The sequence below is a fragment of the Zosterops lateralis genome (assembly GCF_965231275.1).
Source record: "Zosterops lateralis genome assembly, chromosome: 7".
NCBI lineage: Eukaryota > Metazoa > Chordata > Aves > Passeriformes > Zosteropidae > Zosterops > Zosterops lateralis.
The window spans coordinates 11021366-11039388 of record NC_139767.1 but is presented as its reverse complement, the minus strand read 5'-3'; positions in this window follow the sequence as shown (position 1 = coordinate 11039388).

The window sequence follows — 18023 nt, the reverse complement described above, 5'->3', positions numbered from 1 at the left end:
AGGCTAAATGGGTTAAAATCCCTCCTAGAAATTTTCTTTCTATCCTGAACCTGTTAAACATAGATGGATAAAAGCTGGATACATTTGACAGTGAGCAAATGGCATCTTAAAATCATAAACGAATCATTACAAAAAATCTCCACTTACAATATAAAGTGCAGTGATTAATTAAAGATGCAGTTTTAACTTATTTATAGCCATTAAAAAAACATACCGGTTTTAACACAAAATAACACAAGCCAAGTCATCCAGGGGAGAGACACTGGCAGCCTGAGACTTGGGGGAGCAGGCAATGTGACAGAGCCAACAGGGAACAGCAAATGCAGGCCACCCTTGAAACGTTTGGAAAAGTTCACAGAAGCAAGGATGGAAAGAGGTGGCATCCCTGCCAAGACCCCTTGTTTTTTGCTCCCATACAGACAGTGCAGGCGTGTGAAAGCCCCATCTCTCTGGGATGGCAGGAAACCTGTGTGCTCAGTCCTTGGCGGTGGGGTGGGTGGTGGGGAGCTTGCCAACTGCAGAGCATGCTCTGGGTGACTCAGCCCTACCTCAGGCAAAGAGAGGATTCGGGTGAGGAAGAGACAGCAGCAGTTCAAATGCAGATTTCTGCAGGCTTTCCCCCTTTCCAAAATTTTGTTTGTTGATAGGTGAGTGCTGGTCCTGCTTGGCTGGCAGGTGTGGCTCACTAGAGCCAGGGGAAGGCAAAGTGGGGCTCAGCTGCTGAGCTGTGAGTTGTGGCTGCTGCTCCCTGGCAGGTCTGTCTTTGGAAGGCTTTCCTGAGCACTCCCCTATGCCAGGATTGGGGATAAACACCAGGCACACCACACTCCAGCCCTGCAGCTGCTGGCTCTGTCTGCAAGGCAGTGCCGGCTCAAGGCAAGAGTCATCTCCTCTGTCCTGTGGTAGTTTCAGGAGCTACAGCTGGTTCCTCCTAAGAGGAGTGGTGTAATTTACCCTTCAGAAAGGGTCTGGTCTTGATTTGAAGACCTCAGGAGCTGGAAAATCACTGTTGCCCTCAGTAGTTAGTTTGAATGGTGGTTTCTCTCCCTGCTAAATCTGTACCATATTCTAAGGGGAATTTGGCTTTCCCTTCCTGGTTTTGCCTTTTGTTAGGCTTTTCTTTTCTGAGTGAAAGTTCCAGGTAATGAAGGATATTCTTTTCCCTCAGAAGTAGCTCTCTTGATCAAATGAATTTTCCTGAATTGAGGCCTTACTGTTCAGCTGAGGCTGTTTCAAGGCAAAATTTGCTTAGGCTAGTGATGGAATTCCCCCTTGTACTCCTTTTGAGAGTCCATCGAGATAATGATAGAAAGTAAAGGCTATTTGCTGCTAGTGAGCCTGGAATGCTCACAGATAGTATCTGTCACAGTTAAGATAGCCATAGTTCTATTCTGCATAAATGCTACATAATTGTAGATTTTCATCTCATAACCATGAGGAATGACATTCCTTGGCATAGGGTGAAGATCTCCAATGAAATGTTCTCAGAAAAGAGACTTTATTTTTATGACCAGTCTTAACAGTTTTGATTTCCAAGAGCAGAAATGCAGGTGGTGTTCACTACTCCTGTTACAGCACCAGACTAAACGTGCCACCAGCCAATGTCTCCTCACTGAGTGCTCTGGGCATGACTTTCAGCCTGGGGCTTACTGAGGAACTGACTTCCTTCAGGCTGGGAAGAGCCAGCCAAACAAACTAAGTGCACATGCATAGACCACAGTCCTTCTGAGAGAGAAAGTTAATGTCCCCTGTGTGGACCCCTCCAGAAGCTGCCACCAGTCTGAGCCCAGTTTGAGGTGTTGTCAGCAGGCCTGTGCCTGCCTGCTTCCTATCCCTTGTGCTGCAGGTCTGGGATCTCGTGTTTAAAGGGTTGTGCTTCATGCCACACATAGGACTGCAAAGTACAAAGTTAAATGCTGGCATTGCCACAAAGAACAACCACTCGCACAAAAGCAGTTTTCTGTTGCAGGTCCATCCATTTCCTCTCACACTTCTCTGTGCACTGCAGAGCTGTTGAGGTAGCAGGACAGTGCTGGAGGTGATGCTGCACCTTCCTCAGACACCCAAAAGTCAGCTGAGCCATTTTGTCCACAGTCACAGGGAGATGGCCACCCCTCTGTCCTACTTTGATGCTGAGCTTTCCTCTTACAAGGGTGGGAGTGGGAAAAAGTGGAAGGACCCCACAGAAGTTTGCATGAGCTGGAAAGATGCTGAGAGCAACAGAGTTTCTCTGTCACAGGCTCCAGACATCTGCTCCTGGGATGAAATAATTGAGAAGCCTGAGCATCAGCCTGAGTAGCAACAACCACCATGATATCCCCTAACACCTTCCTTTACAATTACATGTAAGAGGTGACCTCTCTGTGGCCCAGGTTTGACCAGGTCAGTGGGACCATATTCCCTTGGCTTTGAGGAGAGAGAGAGAGCACTCTTTCATGCCTTAACAGACTGTTCCCTGTTTGTTCAGCCTTGGTCCCTCTTTGCCACATGATGAAGTGCATGCTCCACTCATCACAGCCTCAGGTATTTATGATCAGAGATGACCAGAGAAGTGTTTGGAATGTGTTAGACGTTGAGAGGAAAAAATGCAGCAGATTGGTCTCACTGACATGAAGGAGACTCCTGCAAGGGAAGTGAAGCAGGACATGACCAGCAAATGCAGTCCTTCACCACAGGGTTCAGCCTTTGGTTTCTCAAACCAAGTCTCCTCTGTTTGTATTTAAAGGCTGTTGCAGAATATCAGTCCCCTAATGGATTTATTTTCACAAGCCATTTAGCATCATTTGTTCTGTGTCAACATTGTCCTTTAATTTAATTTCCCCCACCCAGCGTCCCTTCCTGACCTCTGGCCACCCACCACCCAATATATTCATAGACAGCAACTGCACCCCCTGCAAGCTGGGTGTCCCTGCGCCGAGCCAGCCCAGCCCTGTCCCAGCAGGGACATCTGCGGCCGCCTGGGTCCGCAGTGACAGCACGGCTGCTCCCAGCGCTGCCCGTCGGCGGCTGCTCCCGGGCTGTGCGGGGCTGCCTGCGGGCAGGAGGCTGCCGGGCCCCGGGGGTGGCGCAGGCGCTGCCCCATCCCACCGAGAGCCCTGACCAGCACTGACAGAGCCCTTCGGAGGAGATGCTCAGCCCCGGGAGAAAGAGAAGTGCTTGCAGCTGCCCCGGTAATGAATGGCTGGGACACAGTCCAGGCAAGCCCCTATTCCAGCAACACCCCCAGGACACAAGGGAAAAAACAGAAGTGCCCCATACAAGAGAGGTAATGAAAGACCACAGCAAGTAGCTACCAGCAAGAGAGGCACATGGATTGATCACAACGGACTGAAAAGGTAGCTGGAGCCATTAGCTTCTCTCTACATGCAGGGCGATGACTAAACACGGGCTATGAGCATCCAGGACACAGACCATGGCACAATTAATTCCCCAGTGGAAGCCGGCTGCTCTGGGAGCAAAAGCGCCCCAGTGTAATGCAGGCAGATGAGCCTTACGTGACCACGGGTGCCGGGTGCCCTGCCCAGGCGGTTGTGGCTCCCACACCAGTGAGCCTGGAGCTAAGGAGCTTCCATGCTGGAGAGTGAGAAGGACTGCGGGGCTGAGAGAAGTAATTGGGATCCTTTCCTCTTTCTTCTTGTCTTTCAAAATGCTTCCATGGCAGCCGGGTGAATGCTGGTTTCATAATTGATGGACATGGTCTTGGCAATCTCCTTTTTAAGAGCCGTTCCTTGTCATATAAATATCATCTATCAGTGCCCATTGTCTTTATAGTGATCTTGAGCAAACAGTTTTATTTCCAATCAGGACATCACACATTGATCTAAACACTCATCTGTAATGGATCAATTTACATTAGGAGAGCAGTATTGTAGCATTGTTGTTCATTATATTGAAAGAAGTATATGTTTAGTTACAGGCTAAAATCAATTAAACAGCCCTGTGCCTTTTGCTGTGAGAAAGTCAACAAGCCAGTCTGTCTTGGACAATTATCCAGCTACAGCTCCTCTAAAAAAGGGCTTCAGCATTGTCCCCTTTCTCCTGAGTTCTCAATTTCTCCTTCAGAGACTTATTTTGCAATGCTTTTCTTCTTGTGCAGTCTAGTAAAACACTCTCAGCTAAAATGCACGCAAGAGAAATGAAAGCAGTCTTGCTCTGCTGTTGTGGAGGGGACTTCCCCAGAGCCATGCAAAGCCATGCATCCAAAAGGGAAACCTGCAGTCACCAGAGGCTGCCTGATACACACAATGGAATATGTTGGAGATGCTGAAAAATGTAGATGATGGTGTTTGTGTTTTTGTAGGTGAGATCATCATCTCCAGGAGTCCCTGTTTTCACCGGAGGAGAAAAGGAGGGAGTGGGAGGCAGGGAGGAATATGTACATTGGGCTGCTGTTTCTTGCCTTACTGCAGGAGATAAAACTGCAAGGGGTGCTGGAGACTTTCTGACAAAGGGAACATGATTTGAGCTGGTAGTGTAGCTGCAGAGAGAACTGGAACCTGCAATTCCAAAAGCAAAACACATAGGGGAACTGCAGGGCAATGCAATGATGGGATTTGAGGAGCACATCTCTTGGGGCTCTGATAGATGTGATGGAGGCAGAGGAAGGTTTTACCAGCCCTGCCAGAGGCCTGCGGCAGTAGGGAGCATGTCCTTGTGCCCTGCCTGCTGTGCCCTGTCCCATCCACAGGGCCTGGAGCAGCTGGACTCTGGGCTGCCATGTAATTCCCAGCTGGCATGCACTGCTTTCTGCCTGCTGGCAGCAACTGACCAAGCCCATGGGACAATGCAGAAGTGCTGGGAGGGCCAGGCTAAACCGTGATACTGCAACATTTGATGAATGTAATCAAGTTTTCTGCTTTTACTTGTGCAAAACCTGATGAACTGGCACAAGTTATTGGCAGGGGTGTATTCTTATTTTATGCTCAGAATTCCCTCATGACCCGGCCTGTGCTATGAAGGGCTTGTACAGCATTCCTAGTTTATATTTGTGGATGTGTATATGGTTTTTTTTAGCTTGAGACTTTGCCCACTCCTTTCCTACCACTGAGGCCACTCCAACTCATCTTACTCTTTCATTATATGCATGAAACACTGCTGCAATGCTAATAATAATAATGAGAAGGAATAGCAGATATTACAAAGCTTATTAGGAAATTGATCTTTGATTTGCTCTTGAATAAAAAGGAAGACCTCAAAACTCTTGGAGCCATTCAGTTAATTGGTTATTGGCTCTCTTGAGTGATTATATCCACCCTGGTTCCACCAAGTTCAGCAGGTCTCATGCTGGTCAATTAGCCTTTGGCATCCATGAAGGGAAATGTTTCATCCAGGTTTTCTCAGAGACTGTGTAGCATAAGGTGGACTGAGCAGGAGAGGTTCCCCATGGTCTGAATCCTGCTCTTGAACTGGCACCAAAAGGATATTTTTGCTGTACCCCAGCCCTCTGAAAAAGTGGATGCTGTTAAGTGGGAGACTGTGCCCCAGGGGCTGCCCTGCAGGAGGACAGCAAAAGCCAGAGGGTTTTGGGAGGAGGACCACAGTTTCCTCCAGGGTGACGTTCACCCAGCATGCCCAGGATCTAGCTCTCCCAGAAGATGAGCAGTGCCGGTGTATCAGCTCTTTCTTCAGCTGTGTGGATGGATGCCCTGTTGCTTGGTCACAGTGGGTCTGCAAACTCACTAATCACTGCTGCTCCGATTCCTTCAGCATTTCCAGGGCTGTGCAGAGCTACACAGCTGACGCCATTTAGTGGCTTTTCCTCCCGGGTGCTCCGTCCTGCCCTCACCACTATGGCTTGCCAGAGGGCTCCAACACTTGCATTGCTATGATGCAGACCCTGTAATAATAGCTGGTTACATCCAGAGAATTCAGTTCAGATTTTAAAACCTCATCAAATAGTTAATGACTGACTATTTCAACACAGCAGTTCCTGCAAGTCTTGGGAGAAAAGAGAGAGAGGGAGATAGAAAAGTTATTCATGTCCCATCTGTCTGGAATGCTTGTCCCCTCCCTCCCACCCACTGAGTCACTTCCTCCCTTTATATATCACTTAAAATTTTTCCTTTCCCCTTTAGCTTATGATTAACAGGCATTTACCCTCTGCAAATCGTTCTTTTTTTTATGATGCATGATCAATGTTAGTTAAGGCTCTATGGATAAAAAGAAATTATTGTCTTGCAAATGCATGTATGTGGTAAAATGCAGCACATGCTGCATGTATGGCCATGTAAAGGAACACATCAACCACTGCAATATCCAGCTGCTGATGCAGCCTTCCCAACTGAGCTACAGAACTTGCAGTGTAGTGCCCTGGCTATTTTGTCCCCTGGCCCATAGAACAGCTGTGTACAGGGAGGGGTACACTGCTCAGGTTGTGAGGATGTTTTAAAGCAGCAGCACAGCACAGGGAGGGGTTCATTCAGCTCTAGAACCTGACCCAGGTGGGTGTGTGGGATGGGGTCACTCACTTAAATGCCTCAAGGTGTATTTGTGAGGAGGTTTGGCTAGCTCAGCCCACTGCCTTGCTGCCAGGGCTTGAGGCAGCTCTCTTTTACTTAGCAGGTGGTGAAGGGCTCAGAGGAGAGTGGCAGGCAAGAGAGAGAGGTGGTCTCCTGGGATCTCTGCAGCCTGTGGGTGCGTGCTGACCTGCCACTGCAAGCAGGGGAGACTGGGCTACCTACAGCACTCTGATGGAGGAACAGGAAGGGCTACAGAAGGTGAGAATGCTGGTGGGTTCATCCTGGAAGCAAACAGGATAAAGAGGAGGAGCCTGGATGCCTTCTGAGAATGGATGTGAAGTGGTGGGGGTGAGTCTCTAAGCTGTGAAATAGATGAAGGCTAGAAAAGGGAAACCTAAATCTCCTTGGACAGGTTACTTGAGGTTTCCCAGTGAAGAGAGAGAACATGAGGTTCTATGTTAAGTAGTGTGAAACCTTGTATGTGTTCACTTGCTTCAGCCGTTTTGCTTGTGGCTCAAAGGGAGGGTGTTTATCTACTTGGCACCTTGCTATTCTGATGATACAGGCAAGTTTTGTTCTTCAGGGATGTCAGGTTGATGCCACTCATTAAAAAAAAAGTTTCAAAGGCAAACACTAGAGCAGCTTTCTGTGGCTGGGGGGAATCCCCACCCCAGAGAGATGCCAGCATCACTGTATCCAGCTGTCAGTTGCTGTTCTCTTTTTATCATCCTTTGCAATAAGGTTCCACCATCCTTTCTGGTTCCTGTCGACTGTCCATAAGCTGATGGCTGATGCAATGACCTAGGTAGTACATCCACTCTGGGATGCACTGAAGGATGGGGCACAGATGTGTCTCAGAGCCTCTGTAAAGAGCCAGCTTGGCTCCTGCTGGAGGCTTTAGCTGTGTGTGGGTCCTGCTGGTTCTGTGCCCGCCCCCCACTTCAAGAAGCTCCCTGCAGGGGTGCCTCCATGCAGGGCTGGCACTGATCCTTCAGTGCTTTTTTTTTTTTTTTTTTTGGGCTCTGACTCTGTGTCCTGTGAAAGGAACTGTCCTGGCCCCAGACATGTGTGTTCTGTGGTGCTGGGACTGGGCTCACAAGCTACAGCCAGCTCTCTGAATATTTGGTGTCTGAGAAGTTATTTTATTTTATAAACGTGGGAGATGCTGCAGGTGAGCTGAGGCAGGTCCAGGAGCTGAGGGTGGACCTGCATTTGCTGTAACTTCACAAATCATCAGCTGAGCACACACTGAAGCCCCAGCAGTTTCCCTTAAAGAGCAGGACCGGAGAGAAATACATGGGTCTTGTAGCTTTTATGACACCTAATAGATTGTAAAATGGCCATTGAATTTTATTGCATTTGTGGGAGACTTGATGAGTCCAAGGATGGCATGCTGTGTTACTGGAAGTCAAATAACCTCTGATGCTCCTGTTGCTGAGTTTCCTTTTTGAAAGGGGAGCTTGTTAGTTTATCTCCCATGCCTTTGCTCTGTTGGGTAGCTATACATTCCCCAGAAATTTTGTCTTCCATTTTATTTTAATTTTACATGTATGAATGTGGGGACAGCATAGCTACCCTTGTATTATGTGGCAAATTAATTATTTCATTAGCTCCAGGGCAATCTTTGGAAATAAGACAATAACCTCAGTTGTTTATTTCTCTGAGCGATGTTAATGATTAACTCTGAAAAGAAAAGTAATTCTTCTATCTGGCCTACATAAACTTTCATAGTTCTATGCAACAGCAAGATATCTTTAGGTAGTATATGGCATGCAAAAAGCTAAGCTCTGTAATGTTACTGTGCAGATAGATTTGGCTCCTGGAGAACAACTTTAGCCTAAGGTTTTAGTGTTGCCAGCTGGCAGAAGTGATCATATATGTGAAACTTTAAGCCGAGCCAGAAAAACCTGAGTTCAAATCTCTTGCCAGGGATTGTAGGATAGAATGATTAACCTGATTTTATATTTTTGGATAACTATCAAGTGCCCGAATATTTATAGTAATAAATGTCTTCCATATGTGCTGATACGGCATCTGTGGAGTGCAATAGCATGATATGGTTATTGTCTGACTTGAAGACACTAATTATAACTAATCCTATAGGCATGTGAATCATGAAACACTGGCCCAATTTCTGCCAGCTTCTGTGAGATGCATCTGACTTTGTTCATGTGAGCAATGCAGGTCAGCAGAGAACTTAAGGCAAAATTCCAAGAGTGCTGGGGATCCTGAGGTCTCTTCTTAGACAAAATACTTGTGCTTGATATTCAAGCAGTTAAAGCTGCAGTTGGGCACTTTACCATCTTATACCTTCTGAGATTTCCTTGTAGGTGTCATAAAGATGCCACTGAAAATAAAAGCCTCGTCCTACAAGCCACTGTTATGTAACCCAATTCAAAACTGGCAAGGGGGTCTCAAGTTCCTGAATTTGTTTGGTGCCTGCTAGACTGGCACGATAACCGGGCTTGGAGCACTGCTGGTGCCCACTGGGTTTTGTGGTACTGAGGATGGTCAGCTACTGCAGGAACAGTGGTGCCCTGGGGATGCAATGTCTTCTCAGGTCAAGCTCTGAAACACCTTAATGGAAAAAAACCTCTCCAGTGAATGACTGTAGAGCTACTTTCTGGTTGGTAAGAAAAAGCAACAGAGGATCTGTGTGAAGGTTATAATGTTGTAATATGAAGGCTATAAAAACAGAGAAAGACAGACTAGACCAGCGTTCCAGTAGTTTTCCCCTGAAAGAGGTGAGCCCGCCCAGACGTCTTGCTTTTAAATACTGACTACTGCATATGTTTTAAACCAAAAATAATACCTTTTGATTGGAAATGTTTCAATAACATCATTTGTGCATTTTATTGAGGCAGAGGTTACAATTATTAGAGTCACCAGGAATTTCAGACATTTAAACACAGCCTCTATTTCTCCAGAGTAAACCACATCCCTGCACGATTATTCTTCTATCTGAATGCCTTCAAACCAAGTCTTAAACCAGATCTGACGTTTGTTGCTGGTGGTCCCTCGTACAAATTGGCCCTTGAAATGAACATATGGGGTTAAACAAATGCCAAGGAGATGGGACTGGATGCTGAGGGATCCCTGTGGGTGCTGAGGGAGGCAGAGCCTGTGCAGGATGCAGCAGGCAGCCCTGAGTGGATGATGTGGCTCTGAGCAAGCTGCTACCACTCTGGTCAGGTACTGTAGTCTGGGCCCTGCAGACTTTGAGTGAATAAGGAGAAGGGTTTGTCTGGTCATGGAAACTGCTCCTTCAGCCATGCAATCTCTTTATGGCTTTTCTTTCAGCTGGCTTCTCTCCAGGAAGCCAGAAACTGCATCTGTGGCAGAGAAGGGACTTGGCTCAACAACCAGAATGTCCCAACCAGCATGCTCTGTGTTTCCTCCTAATCTTTTCAGCAAACTTTTTTGGAACCTCAATTAAAAAAACTGAGCCTCTTAAGGGGCCTCTAAGGCCTGAATCTCCTTTGTTTTCTGGCCTTTCTACATCCTCTATTGGCAGCAGGGAGGCAGGCATTTAGGCACTTTCAGTTTCAATTTTTTCAGGCTTCCAGGAGAGCACAAGTAAGAATTTGGGTCTAAAAGAGCATTAAAATTGATTCTGATGTCAATGACAACGACAAACTGAAGCCAAAGGAAGTGTCCAGCTTACAACATAGTCTGAAACATATGAAGGTGAGAGTTTGTTCAGGAGGTGACTTGAGACAGCACTACTAAGAGGCATCCTCTTCACCTGCTACGGAAGTTTCAGCATCTGACTGTTTAAATCTCTAGCAAATGCTTGCTGGTTTGGAGGGAGCAGGATTAGGCTTATGATGGAGTGCAAGGATGACAACTATATCTTCTGTCTCTATTGTCTGGATGTGTTTTTCTCTGCATAAGAAAAGATGCTGAGAAACCTGAATTGGGATGATACCTGAATTTGGTATCTCCAGAGGGAGAGGGGGTTGCCATCTCACCCCAGGGTCTTGTCCTATAGCACTTTGATACTGGCTGTGCACTTCTCCAGGGTCTGGGCCTTCTGATCCTGTCTGAACTGTGTGTGTGTGTGTGTCTCCTTTTCCCCAGGACAGTAGCACCTTGGCTGCTCAAACCCTACCCTCCTCTTCCTCCATAAACCCCCAAAAATTTTTAAGAGAAACATTGTTCTTGCTTATTCTTGTGGTGCTGATGAGCCTGCAATAATGAAGGAGCAGAGTCAAATACAGAGCTCTTTCTCTAGTGAAAAAGGTGGGTCTGTAGCCATTGCTCATCTGAGGGCATGCAGGTTTCTGGCAAGACTCTGTGTGTACTAGTACTCAGAGTTTTGTCTACATAGTGGGCCAGGTCTTGAGTGCACTGTCAATTAAGGGCAGCAATTCAAAGTGATTCACAGCAGATTACACCAGCCAGTCTCTTGATGGAGCACACTCTGGTCCTGTGCCTGCAGGTGCTGCACAGACTGCCAAGCCTGGAGCTAGCCTGCAGTTATGCTGTCAGCCCTGCTTAGATCTAATGCTTTATGACAACTGTCTACCTGTAATGTGATAATGGGCTGAAAACCTCTGCAAAATTGATAGAGTCTCTCGCAAAGAAGGAGAAACTTATAATGTGGCAGGCCTGATCCCTTTCTTAAGGTCCACATGAACTGCAAAGATTTCTTTGCAGCTGGCAAGTCTGATTGCTCTCCTGCTCCTGACAGAGGATGACTGTGTTGCTGTCCATGAAGCTGCTGACCTCCTACTTACTCCCAGTCCAGGGGGGATTGACCTGTTGCATTTTAAGGTGCTTTAAATCTGTTTTTAACTTTGAATCCTAAAATATTGCTGGTGTCTGCCTGCTAGGGCTTCATCCATTCTGTACCTGTACTTTTCGTATTCTAGATAAAATCATCTTCTGCCTGCAAAATGTTTCCAGGGTTTATATAATAAGTTCACAATGTTTAATCCCCAAAATACAAGTCATTATCTAGAACAATTAACAAGTAGTGTTCTAAAAGAAGCTGTGCTTATCATGGTGTAACACAGTCTTTATAAAGAGGCCAGATTCCTACCTACCTTTTTCTGCTGTGATCCAGAAATCGCAGCTGTGACTTTGTGCTAGATGAGTGCTAAGTGAGAGTTGGGCCTAAAACATCCTAATGCAGTTTCAAACACTCCCAGCTTGCTGTCCAGGTAAAAGCACTGCAGCGGGAAGTTGCAGGTTGTCCCCCTGGCCCTGGAGAGGCCCAGCTATGTTCCCTGTGAGCTGTGCAGGTGATGACCAAGGCAGTGACAACAGGGCCTCGTTCCTTGTGCAGGGCAACCAGAAGCTCTTTATGGAGCCCAGTATTGTCATTTTAGCTGGTGTAAGTGGCTGCAGCTGGTCCTGCTCCAGCTGCCCAGCTCCCACCCTGCCTCAGACGGGCCCGGGGCTGGCTCTGGGTCCTGGCAAGGCAGCACTGGCCTGAGGAGACGGAGCAGCTGTGGTCTCCTGGGGCCCTGTGGAGTGTGGGGGCCTGGCCAGCACAGGTGGGGGTGGCAGCAGGGTAAATGCCGGGGTTTAGGGTGGGATGGAGGAGATGGGCCCTCAGGACCTGCTCCCCACACCAGCTCCGGCCCCATCCCTGGCTGTGCTGCTGCAAAGGCAGGAGGCAGATCTGGAGCCTGTGGACTGTGCCCTCCAGAGAAAACAGGGATGTTTACACAGAACACAGCTATCCTAACGGCCATGTGATAATTGAGAGGCCGGAGGCTGCTGGATAAACCCTTCCCTATGACCTCCTCATCCTCCAGAGTGTAGGCCCCCACAGTGGCTCTGACCCTCGTGCCATTCCCTGCCACATCTGTGGGCTTATCGTGCTTCTTAAAGAGCCCATAAACCCATTAGCTCTGGGTAAATGATCCCTGGGCTGTCTTTAGAATAATTAAAACCACAAGGCAAACAGTTACTCTGGACTATCAGCAGCATATCAACAAAACTTGTGTCTTGAAATGTGTGTTCAATTTTTGTTATTAAAAGGCACAGAGCCATATGTGAAACATTATCATACATCTTTGTGAAATTAGCAGAAGTATTTGAACAACCATTTTGTCTCTATCAAAACAGTGCCTTATTATTTTTTCATACTGTGTAGGAAGGTGAGAGAGCCTTATGAAGGCAGGAGGGCTCAGGCAGGCAATCCGACTTCTGTAGCCCCTGACCAGGTCTGTTGGCTGTGCAGAGGCACAGGCTGCCTGCCTGAGGAGCCCAGATGGTGCTGGCCATCACTGGGGAACAGGAACAACATGAGGAGTCCTATGCTGCCTTTAATCCCAAAACCCAGGACTGCAGGCTTTATCAAGCTCCTTAATTGCTTTACTTTGAGTGAGGCTTTTACAGTATTCGCTGAATTTAGTTGCCATTAAGGTCAGAAGTTTGACTATTGACTGTTTGACTATTGATTCAGTTGGAAAAGAAAAGAGACCAATGCTGAATGTGCTTTGAAATTCCCACCACTTACGCTTAAGAACATATGTTAGAAAAGTGATGTCACTTCTGACTGCTTATAAACTTTCAAAATAGCATTAGACCTTTAAAAAACAGAAGTCATTCTAGTCCTTAGTTTTTTGAACCGCCTCTCTGAAAATGACACCAAAACCACTTAAGAGCAAGGTTTCCTGAAGGAAGGAGAAAAGGAAGAAGAGCTGTTTCTGATTAATAGTGACCAATAAATGTGGGGAAGGTCAACATGTGTCATACAGCCAGGCTTGAAGAAAAACATAGTGTGAAGTGTTTTGGCATTTAATGAACACTTTAAAAAACGCTTCTGAAACAGGAACCCCCCCTTCCCCCCCGAATTACTGATCTGTTTTGGCAGTGCACTTCACAATTGACACTAGCATACAAATCCTTCCTGTGGACTAAGTGTCTTTAGTTCTGGTTTTATGTGCCATAAAGAGGACATAGTTGGAGTCTTTCTTGCATGTGTCTGGTTTCAAGGGTGGTGAAGACAACAAGATTACATTTGGAGAAGATGATCTTTAAAGAAAATACTGGTGCTTCTTGTCAGGCCTTGTTATCAGCCAAATGGATTGAGATAAGGCAAACAAAACTGTCTGCTTAGTCAAATTGAGCAACAATTTGACTAAGCATCCCTGGATTGTCAGAGCTGAATCAGCAAATATAAAAAAGCTAAATACAGCCAACCCTACACTTACAACCCACTTGTGGTTTTCACGCTGACAACCTAGTCACTAAGTATAAATGGTCCTCCCACTGCTGGTTTGTCTGCGTCTCAGGTTTATATTCAGGCATATGACTGCATCTCTAGCCTTGCAATCTTAACTCATTTTTTTTTAAACTGAACAAGTACATTAGAGCTTTCTAACGGTGCCAAGTATTTCTGCTAGAATATATTCTGGAGGATTCATGTAATAACAAACATGTGAAGGATTTCTGATATGAAAGACTCTTGCCTATAATAATTTTTTAGCTCCAAAGTGGGATTAGTTTTGTTCTATAAATGCTTAAAATCTAAACCTATATATCTCCAAACATTCAGTGTCCAGAACTACAGGCTCTTGATACAGCTCTATTATAGACAGTAGGTTTAGCATACATAGTAATATGTGATATGTGTCCTGATTACACAGGACTCAACTCTCCTCTTAATTAATGTCAAGCAGTGGATTTTCTCCTTTCTCTGCAGAGCTGTGGATCCTGACTGAAATTTGACACTGCTTTTCTGAGAGAACCTGATGTGGATCCTTACTGAGCAGCTCACAAATGCATAGGGTTTAGTGGACCAAAGTGAACCAAGAGAACATAGATAAGCTTCAGAATTAGAAATTTAGCTATATTTATGTATTAACAGCTGTTAATATGTAGTTTCTACTGGTAAATGAATGTATAATAATTGTTTTGTGTATTGGGATTCAGTTCCTTTACACATTATGCAGCACCAAATGCAGGGAATTCAGGATTTCTGCTATCTGGAAAGGCAACTGGACAAAGATGTTTTCAGAGATGTCTTTGGAGTCCACCACAAACAGCACCCGAAGCTTATATGAAATGATACAATCAGCTGCCAACACCTCTCTAAACATCACTGTTAGCAACAGGTAGACGTGTTTTAGGTTGTAGAGAGAAAACCACACTTTCTCTAAGTTCTGGAGGTTCAACAGCCATTAGAAAGGACTCCTGTGCATTCCCTTATGTGACATCAGGCTAACCTGCAAAATGCAGCAAGATTTCTTCTCTCACAGAAAGAATTTTTCTCTGGTGCTGCTGCCATAGAATTGAAGAAAGGCAAACACAATCCTGGGCTTTTGCAGCTGTCCACCAACCTGAAGATGCCATGACATGAAACATGTTTTGTTTTTTACCAAACCAGACCCAGCCCAAATAGCGTGCCTTGTCCAATGTTCTTGTGCTGCTTACCAGTGAGTGCTGTACTGCAGCCCGTGCTTTTTCCAGCCCAGCCATGAGAAATCCCTCCTTGCATCCATCCAACCTGTAATGTGACTGACTGGTAATTAATTGGCAGGAGTTGTACGGGAAAGCTGACTGAACAGCAGCTCAGGGACAGAGCCTAGGCATAACATTGTGTTTCCAGCCTTGGGAAAATGTGGGAAGAAGAATCAGGAGAGAGAAAGGGAAAATCTACTGAAGTCCTATGGGGTAAATCTCTACCTTCCTTTTCTACTGGATATCTAGGCAATGGAACTGTAAATAGTTGCAGAAGAACAAATTAGTTGGGAGAAATAACATGCATGCAAGGTGTGTGTTTCAAGCAGCTAATGCTTCAGTTGGCAGTGAGCTCTTTCGTGGGACCACCAAGCAGGAAGGGGACAGAGCTCAGGCCCAAAGAAGCAACTCTTATATTTCCACCTACATCATGGAATGATCCAGTCACCAGTCTCTGCTGCTGTTCTGGCTTCTTCTCCCTTTTGAATGCTTCTCCACAGATCTTTTCCATACCAAAATTTGGCAGCTGCAAATTGTCTGAATGCCCCTGCAGCTGGGAGATGGCCCACCTGTGTTTCAGCTCCTCTTGCCCAAAATGCAGGCACTCTGAACACCATGATCACCTCTGGTGTATTGGCACTACTGATGTGGCTTCTGTTGCTCATTTAGCCTCTTCAGGATAAGTTTTGCTCTGGTGAGAATTCAGGAGGAGCAATAAATTCATCAGTTCATCCATTATAGAACTTAAATGCCCAAAGTATGAAATAGTATAATTCCCCAGAACTGAAGCTGAGGTGTCGAAACATCTCCAGCTGGGACAAAGTGAACAGAGTCTGATAAGCTGCGGTTTGGCTCTATTTGCAGTGGAGATACCAGTCTGGAAACCTGCCCAGTGTGCTGTTGTAAGAGACCTGTAACTAGTATGTGACCAACATTCGTAGCATATCTGAGGGTAAAAAGAACACAACAAACCTCATCTCTCTTCAGTTTTTGCAGGCTCTTGATCTTTAGCTCTTTACGAAGTTGTGGGTAGTTTTTAAATTAAAACTCCCAATTATGCATTTGACAGAGATTCTGAAGGCCAGCAAGCTGTAATATTGAATGCCAATTGATTATGGAATGTCTCTGCAAATTTACAGCCCTGTGATCTACCCTGTATCAATATTATAGTTGGATGTTTTCTGCAGCTGTGTATAATCAGCATCTTATGAAATACACGCCATCCTTACCTGTTGTGTGTAACAGTTTCTAGAGAGCTGGATCACAGTGTAAGTGCTGCATGTGTGAGGGAGTGGAGGTGACTTTTACTGGTACCACCTACAAAGGGGATTAAGCCTCACAAGGGGACACCAGGGAATCTCCCAGGCAAACAAATCTTTTGAGATGCTCTAGCTGGAACAACTCTTCTGCAGCAGGCCTGTATTTAATAGGAATGAGTTACCAGGGAAGTCAGGGGTACAGTGAAAACACTGTTTTCAACACAATTCAAAAACATAGCCTGATAAAGCTATGATAGAGAAAATTAACCCTATCCCAGCCAAATTCAGTATAGCCTTCTGGGGGGAGAGCTTGCAGTTGTTGCCTCTGTGTTTTGCTTTGTGCATGCTGTAGTTACAGCCCAGCTGACCTGCAGGCTGGCTGGGTTTGAACAGATGCACAGAGCAGCTTGCTGGAGCAAGATGGGAGTGGGACAGCAGCTGAGCTGCTTTAGTCCTTTGCAGACCAAATAATTAGCCTGGGCAGAGACTCTGCTGGACTTCAGGTCTCCAGTGGTCTTGGGTGTCTGCCCTGAACTGAATTGCATGATTCAGACATTGACCACCTTCGCCAAGTGTAGCTTCGTGATGGAGACTCAAAGCTAGAAATGTTCTGTGTTTCTCTGTGGTAGCTGTAGATTCTGCTTTGCATTTACAATGTAGCCACCTGGAAGTAAAGGCCATAGAGGCTTTCTCTGCTCTTCCTAACAAAGGGAAGTTTCAGGTTCTATCAGCCAAACCTCATTATGAGGCAGGAGAATCCTGGTAACATTGCAGCTGTATCAATTTGCCTCATTTAGAACATATCACAAAAAAGTTTGGGGTTTAGAAAGAAAAGATGTGTCTAGAAATTATCTCTTCATTTGTTTCTGTTATAATAGTGTGTAAAATGCATGCTCAATTGCTGCTGAATTGTTATAATTAATTACATTATACCTTGAACAACTGGTAAAAATGTATACATTAGAGATGGACCTGAAACTTCGTGTCTGAGGGTGCTTGTGTTGTCTGGGAATTCAGGCAAGGCTTTGAGGCACTAAGTGCTTTGCAGTAAAATATCCTTTGAAAGAATCTGGACTCCAGCAAAGGAGCTAATACACACCACCACCACCCTCAAAAACGCCCAAACCCCACACTGAGTGTCAGTCAGTGCTGTCAGGAATGTACTGGCAGGAGCTCTGCTTTTTTGTTCCTACTCAAACCCAGGCATATTTGTAGCTTTGTTTATAGTTCTTTCATATATTTGAAGGTGTTCCACCAGCTATTGACAAGAGAACCCTATCTCTGCTGAAGTCCTAGCCAGGATGTGTTTTCTCCTTTTACACCTGTTTCTTTGGAGATTTGGTTTGTGCCAGCTGGCACAGCGATATTCCTCTGGAGGTGAAGGCTTGCAGGTAGTGTCACAGCCAGCCTGGCTCCCAGTTCGGCTCTCAGGCTTTGGGAGAGAAGGGAAATGGCAACTTATGCCCTCTTCTGCTTCATGCTCCAGTTGGCCTTGGCTCTCCCATTTAGCAGAATAGGTACTTTTAATGTGGTTTCAAATTGAGGGTCACAAATTACTTGTCAAGTGATTTGCCCATATTATGTTGCACTTTAGACTTTCATTCTCAAAGGTGAACATTGGTATATTTATGATCTTCTGAGGGAGAAAACCAGAATTTAATAGGACTTGCTAAATAGAGCAAATGAGGCTGCAGTGCACTTTCCCTCTGTTATATATTAAGCTGGTGTTATTAAGTGTTAACTTAACAATGTATTGTATGGACAGCTAAAAGGGGCCAGGAAAAGTCTTTGTGTAAAACATGTAAACAGCTAGGGTGTTTGGTTTTTTTTATTGGAATCATTAACTGCACTGTAGTTAAATCCTTTGTTTTCACGGCTGGTTTAAATT